This window comes from Mytilus edulis, chromosome 5 (genome assembly GCF_963676685.1).
Source record: "Mytilus edulis chromosome 5, xbMytEdul2.2, whole genome shotgun sequence".
NCBI lineage: Eukaryota > Metazoa > Mollusca > Bivalvia > Mytilida > Mytilidae > Mytilus > Mytilus edulis.
The window spans coordinates 14,007,407-14,029,496 of NC_092348.1; the positions used below are offsets into that span (position 1 = coordinate 14,007,407).

Consider the following 22,090-nt stretch of genomic DNA (forward strand, 5'->3'; position numbering starts at 1 on the left):
AATCAAAATTTACATCTTACGACATGTCGCAACTAACAATTTAGTAAAAATAATTTGTTGATATCTTATACAGTCTTTGAATATATGTGAAAATAAGCCAAATTCAAATATTAGAATATGACCTTGACCTTTGACCTTGACCTAATTTTCATTTTTTGGGACCAAGGACCTCAAATCAAAAGATCCTAGGTCTCTATCACTTATGGTTTATAAGATAGAAATTCATATCACTTATATCAGATGCATAAGGGGAAATAACTCTCATATGGAGCGGTCATATTGCTTCGGTCAAAATAAGACAAATCATGCGAAGGATATAACGAGCAATTTTGTAAAATAAATTTGTCATAATCTTTAACGGTTGCGAAGGAGATGCGATAACAAGGAAAACAGTGTTTGGGGAGATAACTCCTACAAAGAAAAGTATTCGTTTACGCAGGGTAAATTTCAAAAGCGCATAAACTGTTCGATATCATATACAAAATATCTAAGCGACATATTGCGAAACAAATGTTTATCGCAAGAACAAAATTAGGCGGAAGAAAAAAAAAAAATAATCAGAAGAAAAACAATAGGTCTTTCCACAGAAAAGTGGAAAGACCTAATTATCATAGTGGTAAAGTAATCCTCAATGTTAAATCGTAAATATTTGAACTAACCGATGTTAACAAAACCTTAAAAATACTTTAATTCATGTGTTACCACATGTGTACATTTCGAAAAATTGATTTCTCGTCAGTGGTGCTCGAAGGCTAATATTACTGGTAACACATGTATACTTACAACGACTGACCCAATAACACAACTAATGGATGTTTCGTCTTCGAAGGTGACAACATTCATGCTTTAGTAGAAACTAACTATCATAGATATGTTCATTTTCTTAGATGTTAGTGTTTATAATATGTTAAAACATAGATTGTACGTAGACGTACAATGTAGTTTGCACAACTTTTCAGATTTTTCCGTTGATGAAGCTCTTAAAAGTACAGAACCACATATTTGAGCCCGGCCAGTTAGAACATATATGAAAGTAATACATTTTTTAAAATAGCTCCTACGCATAGCTGTATTTTTGTCAATAGGTCCAATACTTGGGTAGGTTTGTTATGAACTGAAACTTGTGAAGCCCTTGTAGAAAGTTTGTTATCTATGATAAAAACAATATGCGAAATAAAGACAGGAGGGCATATTTGCCCTGTTGGTCAGATTGGAAGTTCTGGGTGTTTTTATGAACAAACTTTCTAGAACCAGTGCATTCTAAAATGCAATTAAAAGTCTGTTGAATTTTCACGCACAAGTCAGGATAAGGTAAACTAGTAGTTTTGCCATGATGTGATAGTCATTTTATATGAAATTAACTTAAGACAAACCCTATAATATGACGTCCATTATCACTGAACTGTAGGATTTTTTTTGTAAAAACACCAAACTAAAGAACTAACTCAAATCCAGGTAAATCTTCTGGGAAATAAAGAAAACGAATAGTTTATATTGAATAACTATAATTTATTCAATAATTTCATAGCACATTTGGTGTCAATTATATGAACATATATTATCAGACTAATATGGATAATATATATTCAGATTTGTGTAATATAATCATTGTCGAAATGAACGCTAAAATTCCAGTTTTCGAAACTAGTAGAAGGACAAGTAAACGTTTTAAAGTGGGAAAACCTTATTGGAATGACCATCTTGGGACACTGTGGCATTCAATGCGTAATTAAGAAAAAGGATTTCTTAAATTCAGAGGTAACTTGTCCGTTAAACGTAAACTCCGTGAAGAATTTCATACTGCCCAAAATATATTTGACCGCACTTTAAAGCGATGTGAACGACAATGACATTCGTTTTGTGTTGAAGTTGAAAACGTTGAACCCTATTGAATTTTCGGGAAAAAAATTTAAAAATCGGACCTCGTAAGCCCCAGAAAATCCCGATGGAGCTATACGGCGAAGATGGAACAATTCTCACGGATGATAAAACTATATATGAATAAATGGAAAACGGAATTTCAGAACATATGCAATACGGATAATGCCGCTTCAAATTTCGACGATGAGTTTTATAGACAAGTGTCAACACACAAATCGTCATTAGAGGACAAAACGCTTGACCCGCTTTATAATGAAAACCAAGAAACAAATACGACTATAACCATAGAAGAAATTAGACGGCTTGTGTACAAAACAAAAAACGGCAAACGTTGTGGTATAGATAGTATTCCATACGAAGTACTGAAGTATGAACCTTTAGGGGCCGTGATTCATTCATTGTTCCAACTGATTTTTGAAACCGGTATCATTCTGTCTGTTTGAAGACAGCTAATTCTTTGTCCAATTCTAAATGAAAATCTTCAAATCCACGTGTACCTCTCAATTACCGAGGAATTAGTTTACATTCTTGTGTATGAAAACTGTACAGGGCATTCATAAACAGTCGATCATCATCATATATAGAGTCCAACGATATATTAGCAGACGAACAAATTGGTTTTCGCTCCGATCGATCGTGTGAGTATCATGTTTTTACTCTTAATGCTGTATCGAGAAACCTTAAGACTTCATTTGCAACTTTTATTGATCTTAAGAAAGCGTTCGATTTTGTTGACCGAGAGTTGCTGTTATATAGGTCATGCTTTTCTCTGGCTGTTTACACTAACTCCTTTGGATGTTGGATGTGTACGTTGATAGTTTAGTCTTAGTTGCATAATTTTTTTATTAGTTGTTAGTGGCTTTGAACTAGCTGTCAGATAACTGCGAGTACTCTCAGATCTGTTCATTGTGTCTTTTTGTGTCGGGATGTATAAGTACCGGGCAACGTCCACTTGTATTTTTGTCCGTCTGATGAGTTAAGCCTTTTTCAACTGATTTTTATAGTTCGTTCTTATGTTGTACTGTTATACCACTGTCCCAGGTTAGGGGAGGGTTGGGATCCCGCTAACATGTTTAACCCCGCCACATTATTTATGTATGTGCCTGTCCCAAGTCAGGAGCCTGTAATTCAGTGGTTGTCGTTTGTTTATGTGTTACATATTTGTTTTTCGTTCATTTTTTGTTTTTACACAAAGAAGGCCGTTAGTTTTCTCGTTTGAATTGTTTTACATTGTCTTATCGGGGCCTTTTATAGCTGACTATGCGGTATGGGCTTTACTCATTGTTGAAGGCCGTATGGTGACCTATAGTTGTTAATGTCTGTGTAATTTTGGTCTTTTGTGGATAGTTGTCTCAATGGCAATCATACCACATCTTCTTTTTTATATTTTGTTAAATAACATTGATGCGAAAATTTACAACTCGATTAAATTCGTGTGAACAACAGACTTTCACAGTGGCTTGAATGCAGTTCTGGGATTAAACAAGGAGATAATTTATCCCCGACGTTATTTTTTATTTTTATCAACGATCTGGTAGAGGAGGTAAACAGTCTCGGACTTGGTGTTAATATTGGCGACTCTACGCTTTCGTTACTTTTATATGTGGACGACATAGTCTTATTGGCATCATCCGAAACTGGCATGCAATGTATGCTGGATAAAGTCCATGAGTGGTGCAAGCGAAGGCGTGTTTTGATAAATACAGAGAAAACAAAAGTTATGCATTTTCGTTCGTCTCGATCTAAAAGAAGTGAATTTCTGTTCAAAATCGGTGACAATCTACTTCAAATAACTGACAGATACAAACACATCGGTATAACTTTTCACGACCTAAAGGACTTTAAAGATAATGCAAATAGACTATCGGAAGCTGCTGATAGAGCTTTAGAAGGTGTTATGTCCGATATCCATCATCTAAAAGACTTCGGAATTAACTCTTTTGAGAAATTTTTATATTGTGTGTAGTAGCAGTGCTTGACTACAGCTCTTCAATCTGGGGGTACAAATACTTCGCTTGCTTGAATCAAATCCAGAACAAAGCAATTCGATATTTTCTTGGCATTCAAAAATTTGCACCGACATTGGCAATAAACGGTGAAGTTGGTTGGGTGAACGCAAAGAAACGACGATGGTGCAATATGATAAGGTATTGGAACAAACCTATATCAATGGACGACACTCTTATATGTATATGTAAACGAGTCTTCAATTTGGACTACGAAAAATGCACGAACAATTGGTCATCTGAAGTGTAAAAAAATATTCCAGTTGTAGGACTAGAGAGAAATTTTATTACAAAAAACATGCGATTTATTGATGTGTAAAACATTGCTCAAAGATAAATGCTCCGCAGATTGGCAGCAAGGTTAATTAAACTTTCCGAAACTACAAACATACAGGCTCATAAAATCTGAATACTGCTATTAACAATACATTGAACTTAATCTTAACCGTACTGAAAGATCCATTAAACCGCAGGTTTGTCATTCTGCTCCTCAGGTTAGAACTGGTTGTGTTGTAGGTGAAGACGAATGTGACCGTTTGTGTAAAATGTGTAGTGATAACTGTGTGGAAAACGAATTTCATTCATTATCAACTGTAACTTTTATAACAATCTGACAATAGACAATTTATGTATACTATCAAATGAAAAACAGTCTAAATATTTACTATGTCAACATCAGAGAAAAACTGCTAAATATCTATTGCAAGCTTTCAGTAAGAGAAAAAAACTTTTTATATCAAATCTTCGATAAAATTTGTTTATTTTAGTTCGTCGTACCATTGACATTTATGTTTAAAGTGACTTATAGACCCAAAGGGTCAGGTGTTCTTATTATTGTTTTTATATTTCACTGTATTATTTAATTATATAATATTTTGTGAAAAACACATGTCACTATAATAAATAATTTACTTACTTACTTACTATATTCAAAAGCACATTTAATTTATGAACTTCGTCAAACACACAAAAATACAAATTTCAATAGGAACAATTTTGAAAATCAAAATCTCTTGAATAAAATTGACATCATATCTAAACATGCCAAATTTAAGATCTGGGACCATTATCGTCTTTTGATTTTCGTTGTCTTCAAATAGAGTCCCTAGTATAAACAGTCTTTAACAAATTTTGTTAATACGCCTTAGAAATTTATTTCTGTATATCTTATATATGCATCAAGTAGGAAATAAAATTTCAGGCATGATTTTGTAGGTAAAGTATTAGTGGTTATTTGGTCCAGTTTGAAAAAGATTAAAAGTTTGTATTTTTAAGCTGTCAAACTGAATTACAGAGGTCCGTAACATAAAATTGTCCATATTTTGAGTAAGAGTCGATAGATTTTTCTATAATTTTTCTATAATTTGCACCAAAATTAGTACAAATTAATACACTGACGGAAACAGAGAAATACTGTTTATTTGTTAAGGACATGATCAGGAAGAATGAAAAACAAAAACAAGTCCTGGGATGAACAACAAACATAAAATTGTTTCCGACTATATTCAAACCGGGAATGTTAGGAAATCCTTTATATGTTTTGAAAATGATAGCGACAAATGTCCTTGACTGTGTAATGCTTGCATTTCATTGGTGATGTTCATTTTATAAAATCAGCAGATCTCTGTTGATTTTTCATCTTTTAATTGAAGCTTTTGAGGTCGATTTAAGGTAAGAGTATAGGAAAAATTTAATTAAATAACTTAACTTTAGTGTTGTCACCGGTTAACCGGTTAATCGGTCAAACGACCGAATACCGAATACCAGAACCGCTAACCGGTTAACCGGACTTTTTTCAATTTTGATAGATTCGATATAAATCTGTATTGAAATCATAGAAAATGTCGTCGTGGTAATTAATTTGACAGATCAATTGTCCAGTATATTGATTGCAATTGTTAATCCTAAAAACATAAAATTGATTAGAGTTCGGGGCAGGATCTTAAAGAAACATAATTGGTATACATGTTTTTTAACAGTAACTTTAAATCAGTAATGAGATTAAATTTTACTAATTACTTCATTATTTCGTTTTTGATCTAATATTGTGTTAACCTACATCTAAATGTGCAACCTCTGTAGTGCAAGGGTTAGTCTTACTTTAAATTAAAAAAAATGTGAAATGCAAACCAGTATGCATGTACTCAATTTATGTTCGTGTTAGTACTAATAACACGCTTAAAGAAAAAAGCAAACCCAGTAAAGAAACAGGTCGTCCTATGACCTATAGTTAAAACTGAGAATGGAAATGGGGAATGTGCCAAAGAGACAACAACCCGACCATAGAAAAAAACAACAGCAGAAGGTCACCAACAGGTCTTCAATGTAGCGAGAAATTCCCGCACCCGGAGACGTCCTTCAACTGGCCCCTAAAAAAATATATAGTAGTTCAGTGATAATGAACGCCATACTTATTTCCAAATTGTACACAAGAAACTAAAATTGAAATAATCCAAGACTAACAAAGGCCAGAGGCTCCTGACTTGGGACAGGCGCAAAAATGCGGCGGGGTTAAACATGTTTGTGAGATCTCAACCCTCCCCCTATACCTATAGCCAATGTAGAAAAGTAAACGCATAACAATACGCACATTAAAATTCAGTTCAAGAGAAGTCCGAGTCTGATGTCAGGAGATGTAACCAAAGAAAATGAACAAAATGACAATAATACATAAATAACTACAGACTACTAGCAGTTAACTGACATGCAGTAGTCAACAATGTATATGTCGTGTACATTTTATTATTTTGTACAGGTTATTACTTGTACAAAAACTTTGTATGAGTAATTGCCATCATACAAGTTATTACCTGTACAAATATAATTGTACCAGTAATTACTTGTACAATTTTTGTTGGAAAAAGATAATAACTTGTACAACACAATATCTTCAACTTGTATGTTCTTCTTCTTTTGCTTTAAACAAAATGTTTCATTGAGGAACACCTTTCTTTGAGTTTATAAGTCTGGGATTATGTTCTCAATTGTGGAGTATTATTTTTCTTTAACTGCTTTCTCGTATTTATTCATTTGTTTGTTTATTTTTGTCGAGCCTTGACTTCGTTTTTAGTCGGAAAAACGAGACATGTCAATCCTACATTACGACGGCGGCGTTGTCATTGGAAAACAACTGATTTTTATAGTTCGTTCTTATGTTGTACTGTTATACCACTGTCCCAGGTTAGGGGGAGGGTTGGGATCCCGCTAACATGTTTAACCCCGCCACATTATGTATGTATGTGCCTGTCCCAAGTCAAGAGCCTGTAATTCAGTGGTTGTCGTTTGTTTATGTGTTACATATTTGTTATTCGTTCATTTTTCTTATATAAATAAGGCCGTTAGTTTTCTTTACATTGTCATATAGGGCCTTTTATAGCTGACTATGCGGTATAGGCTCTGCTCATTGTTGAAGGCCGTACGGTGAGCTATAGTTGTGTCATTTTGGTCTCTTGTGAACAGTTGTCTCATTGGCAATTATACCACATCTTCTTTTTTTATAAGGCACTGCTTTATTGGTGGTTTGAATGGCATTCTTCATACATAACAAATTAAAGCAACGCTTTGTAAATGTCATGAGTTTGATAAAATACAAAAATAATATTTACAAACAACCTAACTGAGTTTGTTTTGATCATTTTACTTTGTTTATATTAGATTTCAAAATATATATTCCGAAAACCATCTTTTATTACGTGACAAGGTATACATAAGACAGTCCGTGAAATTCAATTTTAACTGAATAAAAAAAAAAACATATTCTTACTTACAAAATAAAAAAAATACAAACAAAATAATTTATTCATCGGAAAAACATTGTATCGCCTTCTTAGTATACCGAATATCTTGCTCTATTCAAATTTCTTTTTTAATAAGAATAAAAGTGAAAAACGTATCATTTCGGGAGTGTGAAGATACAAGGTAACTTATTTAAGATATGAAAATCAACCGATTTTTTTAAAGATATTTCCATATATAGAAAATTATATATTTTTTTGAGATATTTTACGGCAATATATTATTACAAGCATTCTTTTTTTCATAGATTATTGATCTTAAATCTTCATCGCAAAACTTAATAATAACAGTCCAACAGGACTTTTGTGCAAATTGTATGTGTCTGTGGCTTAATTTCACACATTTGACCTTAGGAAAAAATGTGATAAATTTTGTAATTCTCAACCCAAACAGTTCGTTATTAATTTTTCTATTTGATGGTTCCTGGAACCCCAGAGATTCCATTCACATGTATCGCAAATAAACGTTTTAAAGAAAGAAAAAAGGGGAAGAGAAACGTTCTATGTCATTGATATTGAGTATCGGCTAAAAGATCTTTTCGAATGTATGGCAAGTGAAAATGAAAAAAAAATCACAAACAAGTCATACGCACATCATATAATATAAGAACTATTTAGAAATCAGGTTGTATGTATGTTCTTTCTAATACAACTTTAAATTGTTTTATTTCAATGTTTTTAAGGATGCAGATGACGTTTTTCGCAGGTTTCTTTGTTTTGGCAGTTTTTGTTACACATGGTAAGTTTTTCATCATCTTTTTATTACTGTCTTGGTTTTTTTGTGTGTGTATTTTTAATGCTTCTTCTCTTTTTTACAGCTTTATTCAATTAGGAAACAATATCTAATAACATTAACACTATTAACTTTACTGCACAAGATACGCTTTTCGGCAATAGATGAATCTTCGGTGGTGCTCGAGGCAAAATATTTGAAAATTCAATAAAATCTGAATTACAGAAAAATAAAAATAAAACGTCGGTTTTTATTTTTTAGTCAATATAAATTAGAATTGAATAGGAGGGGAAAATTAAAATCAAATTTATAATACAACGAATGAGAAAGAATACGAAACGACAGACTCACTACAAACAATATAAGACAAGAAAATATGTCAAGTTGTTGCGTTCCTGTCTATTTGACTAATAAAACCTCATCTCCCATTGCCATATAATTTTTATAAGAAAATTAATATATCACAAACACAAAAATACAAGAACAAAATTATAGTTCATTCATGTGACATAGAAACCTATGCATCAGTTTGTGATCCAGTAGCGACACAAGCATAAATTATTTTTAGTAAAAAAGGTTGTTGAAAACCAATACATTGTAAGCATATTTTAAATCGACTTACATTCAATATACAATTGTTTTTTTTTTTATTCTTTCCCTTTTAAGACCATGAGCCAAGGCTCCGTGTTGAAGGCCGTACATTGATCTATAATGGTTTACTCTTATGAATTGGAATGAGAGTTGTCTCATTGGCACTTATACCACATCTTCCTATATCTATATGATATAAATATTTTACTTTCAACTTAATTTTCATCATCTATTCCAAACACTAAATCTGCAATTTTTAATGATGTTTGACAATGACATACCTTTGTATATTTCAGTAAATGGGTGTGGCTTCATTGTATGTGAGAGCAAGTCCGCGTACATCAAATGTCCATACCCTTTGACAATATCGGTACAATCTGCAATATATGGGCGGTCCACTGATGCATCTGTATGCCCTGGGAGTGTCAAAACAACTCATTGCCGATCTTCAAGTTCAAACTATAAAGTCAAAAGACAATGCAATGGCAAAAGAATTTGTTTATTGGCAGCCAACAATCGTCAGTATGGAGACCCTTGCCGTGGAACAACGAAGTACCTAGAAGTGGAATACAAGTGCACTTATGATTTGCGTAACAACTTTATTGTCGCACGCCGTTAGTGTGTTGAAGATATATAATCCATACGTTTTTTTTTTTGGCAAACTGCTTTTTTCAATGTGTACCCAACATTTCCAGAAAAAATAAATTATTCTAACACTTAATACTTGTTTTTAAATCTAACTTTTTTTGTCTATAATGTTATGATTGAAAAATTTATGGAAACAGTTTGCTAGAAATAATAATGTTTTAATTTTTTGTTTCATGTTGTATTTTTCTCTACTTTGTGTGTATATCAAAATTATAAAACTTAATCAAACCTGAGAGAGAGAGAGAGAGAGAGAGAGAGAGAGAGAGAGAGAGAGAGAGAGAGAGAGAGAGAGAGAGAGAGAGAGAGAGAGAGAGAGAGAGAGAGAGAGAGAGAGAGAGAGAGAGAGAGAGAGAGAGAACAATAAATAATTATAATACATGTATCAGTATTGGAGAGAGAGAAAAACACACGATAAAACCCTTGATAAATTACATGCGTTCGAAGCGATTTTCTCGACTTATCTTCATCAGGAACGCTATTGACCTCGGTCGAGCAGCTTTAAAAAAGTTCTAATTTGATAATTTGCTGCGATACAATTAGTACCATTCATGTTACTTGTAGAAGGTAGGTTTATGCTGACACAATTTCCTATCCGACTATTGATGTGTTTAGTCTTCAAACATATTAGTAAATTTCTAAGAACACGCAATATCCTCGCGCGTTTTCCCCTTTATTTGACTAAATTGATGTCATTGTAGACCATTAATTTTCAGCTGATTGATTACAGCATCGATAACCCGACTACTAAACGTGGTATCTTTCATGAAGTTATAACTACATTGTATTTGTATGTGAATGGATGATTTTGGTAAAGTTTAAGTTTGTCATTGCTAGAACAACAGTCAGTTCTCAGTGACAGGAGAATGTCTGACAGACAAGATGTGACGATAGTTAATACCCTAGAAACAATTTGTCGCCCGGAAACTACACAAATATCTTATATTGTTAATTGTATGATAGGTTTATAGACAATATAGCCAGACTATTTGCTGGGTATTAAAATGAAGATTCAAGTCGGTATAAAGTTTAACAATTTAATAAACGATCCAACAAGAATATAAACGATGTTACAATATTGAGTCCGGTGTTGACGGTTTAAGAACCTATCCAAAACTGAATATAAATTATTTTTGTCTTTGACACGTAGATACGAAGTCCATTATTGGATTAGTAGAAACATACAGTTTAAACCAAAGATAATTGTGTGGGAATATTTGAGCTAAAAATGACAATTGAAAGATATAGTAATTATGGTCAGAAAGATGATAGTCCAGATAATTAGCATGCTTTTCGTCCGGTCATATTTGCCCCTCTCGTCCAGAATCACGTCCACGGGATTTGAATGTTCATAACTAATATCTTCTTCCACGGTATTGATAGTTACGCCTGTTTTGATGATAATTTCCTGAATTTGTTCGAGTGTTGTTTTTTAATTGTTCTAGTTCATGTTCGTAATTTTTGCAAATTGCCTTTAAATCAAGTTCACTTTTTCTAACTACATTGTACATTTCTGAAACATCACTACAATGTAATTTCCAATTTTCTTTTTCTTCTTTTATCTCAGTGATATAGTCTGTTATTTTGTCGTGTCCTTTCTCATATGTTTGTACGGTGTTCTCCAGTTCGATAATTTCAGCGTCTCGAATTTTAATTGTTTCTCGAAGATTCCGAGTATTTTCTAGTTCTCTTGTAAATTCCATTAATGTAGACGTATGGATGAAGTTTTCGTCTTCCAATTGGGTTTTTAAAGTTTCAATTTGGTCCCTTAGAAAACAATCACTATTGATAGTTGAAATGAAGACAGCATTCCCGGTTTTGTTAAATGGAAGTTCCTGAAGTGTCCGTTTTCGATCAAAATAATCTTGAAGTCTTTTAGAATCTCTTTCCTTTTTCTTAATTGATTTCTTATTGTTACAATTTTCCGTTTGTGTCGAAATTGAAACAGTTTTAAGTTCATTCTTATGAATTTTAACTCGGCCAACACGAGTGAAGCACTGTCGAGCAAAATGTCCTAGTTTTTGACATTTGAAGCATTTTGAATTTCTAGCGGCACACAAACTCTTGTTGGTATGTTGCCTTCCACATTTTCCACACATTCTGATAAACTCTCTTCTTTCTGGATTAACTCGATACGGCATATAATTCCACATCCATGCTGGTCTTAAGGAATATTCGTAATAATCCATTGTATTGATATTACTGTCCAAATATAGTTCGTCCGAAATATAATAATTCCGGGGTAAACTAGTCACTTGTCTGTAATTTGTCCTTGGGGAAATTTCGCTTGGCTGCGGAGGTAGCGGAATCTTGTGTTGATCTATAAAAGATAACACTCACGAGTCTCTAAACACCATGTATAGCCAGACTATTAGCTGGGTATTAAAATGAAGATTCAAGTCGGTATAAAGTTTAACAATTTAATAAACGATCCAACAAGAATATAAACGATGTTACAATATTGAGTCCGGTGTTGACGGTTTAAGAACCTATCCAAAACTGAATATAATTATTTTTGAGAAGTATATAAAACAGAATAATTTAGAAATACATGTAACAACGGATTAGGCAATTATTGTCCATTGTTCAGATAATCTGCTAAAAACTGTCTTTGACACGTAGATACGAAGTCCATTATCGGATTAGTAGAAACATACAGTTTAAACCAAAGATAATTGTGTGGGAATATTTGAGCTAAAAATGACAATTGAAAGATATAGTAATTAAAGTCAGAAAGATGATAGTCCAGATAATTAGCATGCTTTTCGTCCGGTCATAACAATAACAAATTTGTTTACCAGGAGAAAACCGATGCCTAAGCAGCATATTCTAATTTTAAAAGAAGAAACAAGTTAATCAAAAGCTGTCAAAAAAGAACGACAAAAATACTGTAGAACCCTTTACAACTTTTAGTCTCCTTCACATTTTCAATCGTATAACAACGCCACACACTTTTTTAGTCCATGTGTCAAAACATACTATTTATTCAAACGGTAAGCTTGATATAACAAATATGTTAAAAGGCTATAACCATGGCTATATATATATAGTCCATCGTCTTTTTATAGACCATGTATTAATGAGTGCGCTTATAGAAAAGAGCCCGCAAGGACAGTTTTTAATTTCAATTTATTGAATGAACAAAATCAATTGTTGAAAACAAAGATATATCTGCTAAACCCTGGTCAGTTTGTCATAATGATTTTAAATTGTATCTCAAAGAAATAATTGAACATTTACTGTTTTTACGAAGCTACAAAAGGCAGATGCTTTATAAAAATTTCAATGGCATACAAAATGTAGCCTTAAAAAACATATACTTTTTTCACAATATGAAATCCATTATTACTTATTTATCTAAGCAATATCATTCTTTATTATTTAATAATCACAACGAATACAAACAATTGGTGTACATTATCTTATCTTACCTCCTATAGATTTATAGAAATATGATTGGTTTAAAGGACTATACGTGGAGATTATGTATATTTGATAACGGGTGTCCTAAAATGGGGAATAAGTAACCAACTTGACGTCCATCTAAAATATAGGGTTAGTTACCATACATGTTTAGTTATAATATGGAGTTACTTCCCTTTCAAAACCAAAAAAGTGCCACAACCCTTTATGAAAACAGCACGGTGTTGAGTAAAAATCTAATAGTATTCAACAGACGAAGAAATTAATGATGAAAGGTTGAAATAAGTTTATAAAACATAATTAAAGCTAACAAATTGTTATTGTTAGCATAACGAAGTTACTTCCCTTTCAAAAAAAAAAAAAAGAAATCTAAAAGGATTCAATTGACGAAGAAATCGATAGATGTAATGAGCGATTGAAATAAATTCATAAATGGATTTAAAGCTAAAAAGTTCTTATTCGTGGCATTTGTTTTCGGGATAGACAAATGGGAGTAGGATCTTAATACTAAGTTCGTTCTATGTATGTTAAAGGTTTATTTTTGTTCACTACAGTGTTCCTGTTGTTCAGTTTTTTCCTCTAACAGTTGATCGGTTTTAGTTCTCTAAGACGATTTATGACATTTACACACCTGTATACTACTTTTGCCTTAATTTAGTAACAATATCCAACTTTAGACGGACGTAAAGTAATTACAATACATGTAGGCATCCCAAAAGAATATTTTAGAAGATAAGGGTTAGACTGATCTTTCGGAAATTTTCGGCATAGGTCCATTTTGTCATGATGAACCCTCAACAGATTTAAGATAAATGTAACGGCTTACCCGACATTATCAAAAAACTTGTGTGGCCATTGTGTCCTTTTTGTCAAGTTACTAACAGCGGAAGTGTTTTTAAGGAGTCAAAAATCGAAGAACGCCTTTTGTGAAGGAAACATAATTTAATAAGGAAAAATCAAACTAACTTTCAAAGAATTTTACACAGTAGTTTCAAAGGATATTCCAAAAACACGCTTACGACAGACGACGACAAAAACAAGCGATAACAATCGCTCGAATACCACTTCGGGTACGAGACACAACTTACTTAGGTGATAGGTGAAGGTCATGGGATCCATTAAGCTCGAGTATTAGAGGCCCAGAGTTTAACAAAGGCTCCAAATGAAAAAGTTTTAAAAATCTCCTCCTTCAGAACTATCAGGCCATATTAGACCAATCTTACAGAATGCATGATCCTTATAATGATGAGGATTAAATATTAAAAAACTTGAGATGATGTGGCATAATTGCCAATGAGACAACTCTCCACAAGACACCAAATGACGCTGAAATTAACAACTATAGGTCACCGTATGGCCTTCAACAATGAAAAAAGCATATACCGCTTAGTCAGCTATAAACGGTTCCGAAATGACACAGGTAACACAGTTCAAACGAGAAAACTAGCGGCCTATTTATTGTACAACAAATAAACGAAAAACAAATGTGTAACACATCAACAAGCAACAACCACTGAAATACAGGCTCAGGACTTGAGACAGACACTTACATACAGAATGTGGCGGGGTTAAGCATGTTATCCTAACCCTCCCCCTTAGTTCGTAGGAATAGTTGTCCTGGGGAACATTGGTTAAACAAACTTGTGGTGCAAAGTTTTAATAAAGGCTTCAAAGGCGAGGACGCTGTAAGAATCTCATTAAGAACCAAGAGTAGCAATGTAGTTATAATTTGCATCAGGGATCAGTAGGCCATTAAGATGCAATTGTGTAAAAATGAAGGTACAGAGGTCCATTGGTCTGAGCACAAGGAGTCCAAAGTTTAACATAGTCTTTATTTGGAAATTCTTAAAATTCATTTTCTCCAGATCCTGCAATGGAAATGCAGTTATATTTTACATGAATCTGTACATGCCAAACATAACTAGAGGCTCCAAAGAGCCTGAATCGCTTCCCTGTTCAACTGGGTCTCATTTGACTTGATTATAAAATAAAGTTCTAGTATGTGCAAGTAAATAACTTTAATTAAGCTTGACTGCATTTAGTGTTCATTATTTTCCAAAAAAGATGAATTTGTTTACGCTACAAACTTTGACAACTATTTCGAACTTCTTATCGCCTCAAAAAGTGTCAACGCTTAGGTTGTCGTACTTATGACATAGCGACCAGGAGCCTGTAATTCAGTGGTTGTCGTTTGTTGCTGTGTAATATATTTTTTCGGTTCATATCTTGTACCTTATAAAGCCGTTAGTTTTCTCGTTTGAATTTAATTGTTTAAAATTTGTCATTTCGGGGCCTTTTATAGCTGACTATGAGGGGATTTGCTCCTTATTAAATGCATTATGATGACCTATACTTGTTTATTTCTGTTTCATTTAGTCCCTTTGCAATCATAATACATATTCCTTTTGATAGATAGCGATGTTGTTAAAACGACATCAATTATTTTTTTCGAATGACCCTTTTCGGCTTCCGTATATAACTTATTTGTTTTTACAAACATATTTGAAAGGGCTGCGTTCACCATGTGAAGGTTACTTACCATTGTAATTGGTATAATTTGAGACTTGTTCCTTTTAACTTCTGTAGTGGAATATGGGTACAATGGTTATAAATATCGTTGAATCTAGTTAACTAGTTCATTCTTAAAATCTTACATTCTAGTATGTAACAAGTTTTGATTTAGTCTTAGAAGCACGATTTTTTATGAGTTGTAAGTGTCTTTTAACTAACTATCAGTAACTGCGAGTACTTTTAGATATGTATTTAATATCTTTTTGTTGTTGGTAAATACAAGTACCCGGCCACGTCCAATTGTATTTCTATTTGCATCCATCTGAAGAGTTGAGCCTTTTTCAACTGAGTTTTATAGTTTGTTCTTATGGTTCACATTGGTTCATTTTTTTGTACATAAATTAGACTGTTAGTTTTTTGGTTGGAATTATTTTTCATTTGTCATTTCGGGGTAATTTTTAGCTGACTATGAGGTATGGGCTTTGCTCATTTTTGAAGGCTTATGGTGACCTATAGTTGTTAATTTCTGTGTCATTTGGTTTCTTGTAGAGAGTTATCTTCTTTTTCATATTTGGTTAAGCTATACGGAATGCATTGTAGGTGTATATTCAGTAAAACATTTCTTAATGACTAAATCAAAATTATGCTTGAATTGAATTGTTACCTTGTTTACCTTTAGAAATTACAAATAAATAAGTCTGTGTAGTAATTGCTATATTAAGCCCGGGTTTATAGGGTGAAAAATCTCTGACTTAAACGACAAGTTTGAAATTCCATGTGAAGTAAACATGTGAACATGTCGTTATTCTTGCTCAGCCTCTTGTACCATAGGTTCTTTTTATTAGAACTTTCGTCAGTATCTTAATATTTAGTTTTTTTTTCTAAATTTAACCCATACAAAAAAAAACCAGAAGGAGACTGGATAGGAAATCTTCAAGAAGGTTGACAAAGAAATATGTCTAAAAATTAGGTTGTTTCCGACCTCATTTAAACCGCAAATAAAAGGAAACCCTATATCTGGAAAAACATCCGTGAAGCTTGTGGAGTCGATTCAAGGTAAATATATAGAATTTTATGTTTAATACTTTTAAACTTTTTCATTACATTTGAGTCCGTAACATAAAATTGTCCATATTTTGAGTAAGAGTCGATAGATTTTTCTATAATTTTGATATAATTTGCACCAAAATTAGTACAAATCAATACACTGACGGAAACAGAGGAATACTGTTTATCTGTAAAGGACATGATCAGGAAGAATGACAAAAAAAACAAGTCCTGGGATGAACAACAAACATAAAATTGTTTCCGACTATATTCAAACCGGGAATGTTAGGAAATCCTTTATATGTTTTGAAAATGATAGCGACAAATGTCCTTGACTGTGTAATGCTTGCATTTCATTGGTGATGTTCATTTTATAAAAGCAGCAGATCTCTGTTGGTTTTCCATCATTTAATTGAAGCTTTTGAGGTCGATTTAAGGTAAGAGTATAGGAAAAATTTAATTAAATAACTTAATTTTAGTGTTGTCACCGGTTAACCGGTTAATCGGTCGAACGACCGAATACCGAATACCAAAACCGCTAACCGGTTAACCGGACTTTTTTCAATTTTGATAGATTCGATATAAATCTGTATTGAAATCATAGAAAATGTCGTCGTGGTAATTAATTTGACAGATCAATTGTCCAGTATATTGATTGCTATTGTTAATCCTAAAAACATAAAATTGATTAGAGTTCGGGGCAGGATCTTAAAGAAACATAATTAGTATACATGTTTTTTAACAGTAACTTTAAATCAGTAATGAGATTAAATTTTACTAATTACTTCATTATTTCGTTTTTGATCTAATATTGTGTAAACCTACATCTAAATGTGCAACCTCCGTAGTGCAAGGGTTAGTCTTACTTTAAATTAAAAAAAATGTGAAATGCAAACCAATATGCATGACTGTACTCAATTTATGTTCGTGTTAGTACTAATAACACGCTTAAAGAAAAAAGCAAACCCAGTAAAGAAACAGGTCGTCCGATGACCTATAGTTAAAATTGAGAATGGAAATGGGGAATGTGCCAAAGAGACAACAACCCGACCATAGAAAAAAAACAACAGCAGAAGGTCACCAACAGGTCTTCAATGTAGCGAGAAATTCCCGCACCCGGAGGCGTCCTTCAACTGGCCCCTAAACAAATATATACTAGTTCAGTGATAATGAACGCCATACTTATTTCCAAATTGTACACAAGAAACTAAAATTAAAATAATCCAAGACTAACAGGCCAGAGGCTCCTGACTTGGGACAGGCGCAAAAATGCGGCGGGGTTAAACATGTTTGTGAGATCTCAACCCTCCCCCTATACCTATAGCCAATGTAGAAAAGTAAACGCATAACAATACGCACATTAAAATTCAGTTCAAGAGAAGTCCGAGTCTGATGTCAGAAGATGTAACCAAAGCAAATAAACAAAATGACAATAATACATAAATAACTACAGACTACTAGCAGTTAACTGACATGCAGTAGTCAACAATGTATATGTCGTGTACATTTTATTATTTTGTACAGTTTATTACTTGTACAAAAACTTTGTATGAGTAATTACTTGTATGATGCCATCATACAAGTTATTACCTGTACAAATATAATTGTACCAGTAATTACTTGTACAATTTTTGTTGAGAAAAAGATAATAACTTGTACAACACAATATCTTCAACTTGTATATTCTTCTTCTTTTGCTTTAAACAAAATGTTTTATTGAGGAACACCTTTCTTTGAGTTTATAAGTCTGGGATTATGTTCTCAATTGTGGAGTATTATTTTTCTTTAACTGTTTTCTCGTATTTATTCATTTGTTTGTTTATTTTTGTCGAGCCTTGACTTCGTTTTTAGTCGGAAAAACGAGACATGTCAATCCTACATTACGACGGCGGCGTTGTCATTGGAAAAGAACTGATTTTTATAGTTTGTTCTTATGTTGTACTGTTATACCACCCAGGTTAGGGGGAGGGTTGGGATCCCGCTAACATGTTTAACCCCGCCACATTATGTATGTATGTGCCTGTCCCAAGCCAAGAGCCTGTAATTCAGTGGTTGTCGTTTGTTTATGTGTTACATATTTGTTGTTCGTTCATTTTTCTTATATAAATAAGGCCATTAGTTTTCTTTACATTGTCATATAGGGCCTTTTATAGCTGACTATGCGGTGTGGGCTCTGCTCATTGTTGAAGGTCGTACGGTGACCTATAGTTGTGTCATTTTGGTCTCTTGTGAACAGTTGTCTCATTGGCAATCATACCACATCTTCTTTTTTATAAGGCATTGCTTTATTGGTGGTTTGTATGGCATTCTTCATACATAACAAATGAAAGCAACGCTTTGTAAATGTCATGAGTTTGATATAATACAAAAATAATATTTACAAACAACCTTACTCAGTTTGTTTTGATCATTTTACTTTGTTTATATTAGATTTCAAAATATATATTCCGAAAACCAACTTTTCTACATTTGAAAATGCCTGTACCAAGTCAGGAATATGACAGTTTTTGTCCATTCGTTTTTGATGCGTTTTGTTATTTGATTTTGCCATGTGATTATGGACTTTCCCAATTGATCTTCCTCTAAGTTCAGTATTTTTGTGATTTTACATTTTATTACGTGACAAGGTATACATAAGACAGTCCGTGAAATTATAGTTTAACTGAATAAAAAAAAACATATTCTTACTTACAAAATAAAAAAAAATACAAACAAATTTATTTATTCATCGGAAAAACATTGTATCGCCTTCTTAGTATACCGAATATCTTTCTTCTATTCAAATTTCTTTTTTTAATAAGAACAACATTGAAAAACGTATCATTTCGGGAGTGTGAAGATACAAGTCAACTTATGTAAGATATGAAAATCGACCGATTTTTTTAAAGATATTTCCATATATAGAAAATTATATATTTTTTTGAGATATTTTACGGCAATATATTATTACAAGCATTTTTTTTTTCATAGATTATTGATCTTAAATCTTCACCGCAAATTTTAATAATAACAGTCCAACAGGACTTTTGTGCAAATTGTATGTGTCTGTGGCTTAATTTCACACATTTGACCTTAGGAAAAAATGTGATAAATTTTGTAATTCTCAATCCAAACAGTTCGTTATTTTTAATTTTTCTATTTGATGGTTCCTGGAACCCCAGAGATTCCATTCACATGTATCGCAAACAAACGTTTTAAAGAAAAAAAGGGGGGAGAGAAACGTGCTATGTCATTGATATTGAGTATCGGCTAAAAGCTCTTTTTTAATGTATGTCAAGTGAAAATGAAAAAAATAATCACAAACAAGTCATACGCACATCATATAATGTAAGATCTATTTAGAAATCAGGTTGTATGTATGTTCTTTCTAATATAACTTTAAATTGTTTTATTTCAATGTTTTAAGGATGCAGTTGACGTTTTTCGCAGGTTTCTTTGTTTTGGCAGTTTTTGTTACACATGGTAAGTTTTTCATCATCTTTTTATTACTGTGTTGTTTTTTTTGTGTGTGTATTTTTAATGCTTCTTTTCGTTTTTACAGCTTTATTCAATAAGGAAACAATATCTAATAACATTAACACTATTAACTTTACTGCACAAGATACTCTTTTCGGCAATAGATGAATCTTCGGTGGTGCTCGAGGCAAAATATTTGAAAATTCAATAAAATCTGAATTACAGAATAATAAAAATAAAACGTCGGGTTTGATTTTTTAGTCAATATAAATTAGAATTAAATAAGAGGTGAAAATTCAGATGTTAAAAATCAAATTTATAATACAACGAATAAGAAAGAATACGAAACGACAGGCTAACTACAAACAAGATAAGACAAGAAAATATGTTGAGATGTTGCGTTCCTGTCTATTTGACTAATAAAACCACATCTCCCATTTCCATATAATTTTTATAAGAAAATTAATCGATCACAAACACAAAAATACAAGAACAAAATTAGGGTTCACTCATGTGACACAGAAAGCTATGCATCAGTTTGTGATCCAGTAGCGACACAACCATAACTCAGTAATTTTTAGTAAAAAAGGTTGTTGACAACCAATATATTGTAAAGACCATGATATAAATATTTGATTTCAACTTAATTTTAATTATCCATTTCAAACACTAACTATGCAATTTTTAATGATGTTTGAAAATGACATACCTTTGTATATTTCAGTATATGGGTGTGGCTTCATTGTATGTGAGAACAAGTCCGCGTACATCAAATGTCCATATCCGTTGACAATATCGGTACGATCAGCAATATATGGGCGGTCCACTGATTCATCTGTATGCCCTGGAAAAGTCAAAACAACTCATTGCCGATCTTCAAGATCAAACAGTAAGGTCAAAGCGCAATGCAATGGCAAAAGAATTTGTTTATTGAAACCAACCAATCGTCAATATGGAGACCCTTGCCGTGGAACATATAAGTACCTAGAAGTGGAGTACAAGTGCACTTATGATTTGCGTAACAACTTTATTGTCGCACGCCGTTAGTGTGTTGAAGATATATAATCCTCGCGTTTTGTTTTGGAAAACTGCTTTTTTTTTCAATGTGTACCTAACATTTCATGAAAAATTATTTAACATTTGATACTTGTTTTTAAATTTAACTTTTGATTATCTATAATGCTATGATTGAAAAATTTATGGAGACAGCTTTCTAGAAAATAATAGTGTTTTAATTTCTTGTTTAATGTTGTATTTTTCTTTGCTTTATTTGTATATTAAAATTATAAAACTAAATCAAACCTGATAGAGACAGAGAGAAAGAACAACAAATAATTATAATACATGTATCAGTATTGGAGAGAGAGAAAAACACGATAAAACCCTTGATAAACTTACATGCGTCCGAAGCGATTTTCTCGACTTATCTTCATCAGGAACGCTATTGACCTCGGTCGAGCAGCTTAAAAAATTTTTTTAATTTGATAATTTGCTGCGATACAATTAGTGCCATTCATGTTATTTGTAGAAGGTAGGTGTATGCTGACACAATTTCCTATCCGACTATTGATGTGTTTAGTCTTCAAACATATTAGTAAATTTCTAAGAACTCTCAATATCCTCGCGCTTTTTCCCCTTTATTTGACTAAATTGATGTCATTGTAGACCATTAATTTTCAGCTGATTGATTACAGCATCGATAACCCGACTACTTAACGTGGTATCTTTCATGAAATTATAACTATTTGTCTGTGAATGGATGATTTTGGTAAAGTTTAATTTTGTCATTGATAGTAAAACAGTCAGTTCTCAGTGACAGGAGAATGTCTGACAGACAAGATGTGACGATAGTTAATACCCTAGAAACAATTTGTCGCCCGGAAACTACACAAATATCTTATATTGTTAATTGTATGATAGGTTTATAGACAATAACAAATTTGTTTACCAGGAGAAAACCGATGCCTTAGCAGCATATTCTAATTTTAAAAGAAGAAACAAGT

The 22,090-nt window shown here is 32.6% G+C and overlaps 1 long non-coding RNA gene across 1 annotated transcript; it reads left to right on the top strand.

The window, feature by feature from the left end:
* The first annotated feature begins 16,960 nt into the window (after positions 1 to 16,960).
* LOC139523022 (uncharacterized) lies at positions 16,961 to 21,334 on the top strand. Its single transcript, XR_011664546.1, has 3 exons — positions 16,961 to 17,068; positions 20,038 to 20,093; positions 20,812 to 21,334. It is a non-coding gene; the product is annotated as an uncharacterized lncRNA (long non-coding RNA).
* Positions 21,335 to 22,090: the final 756 nt, after the last annotated feature.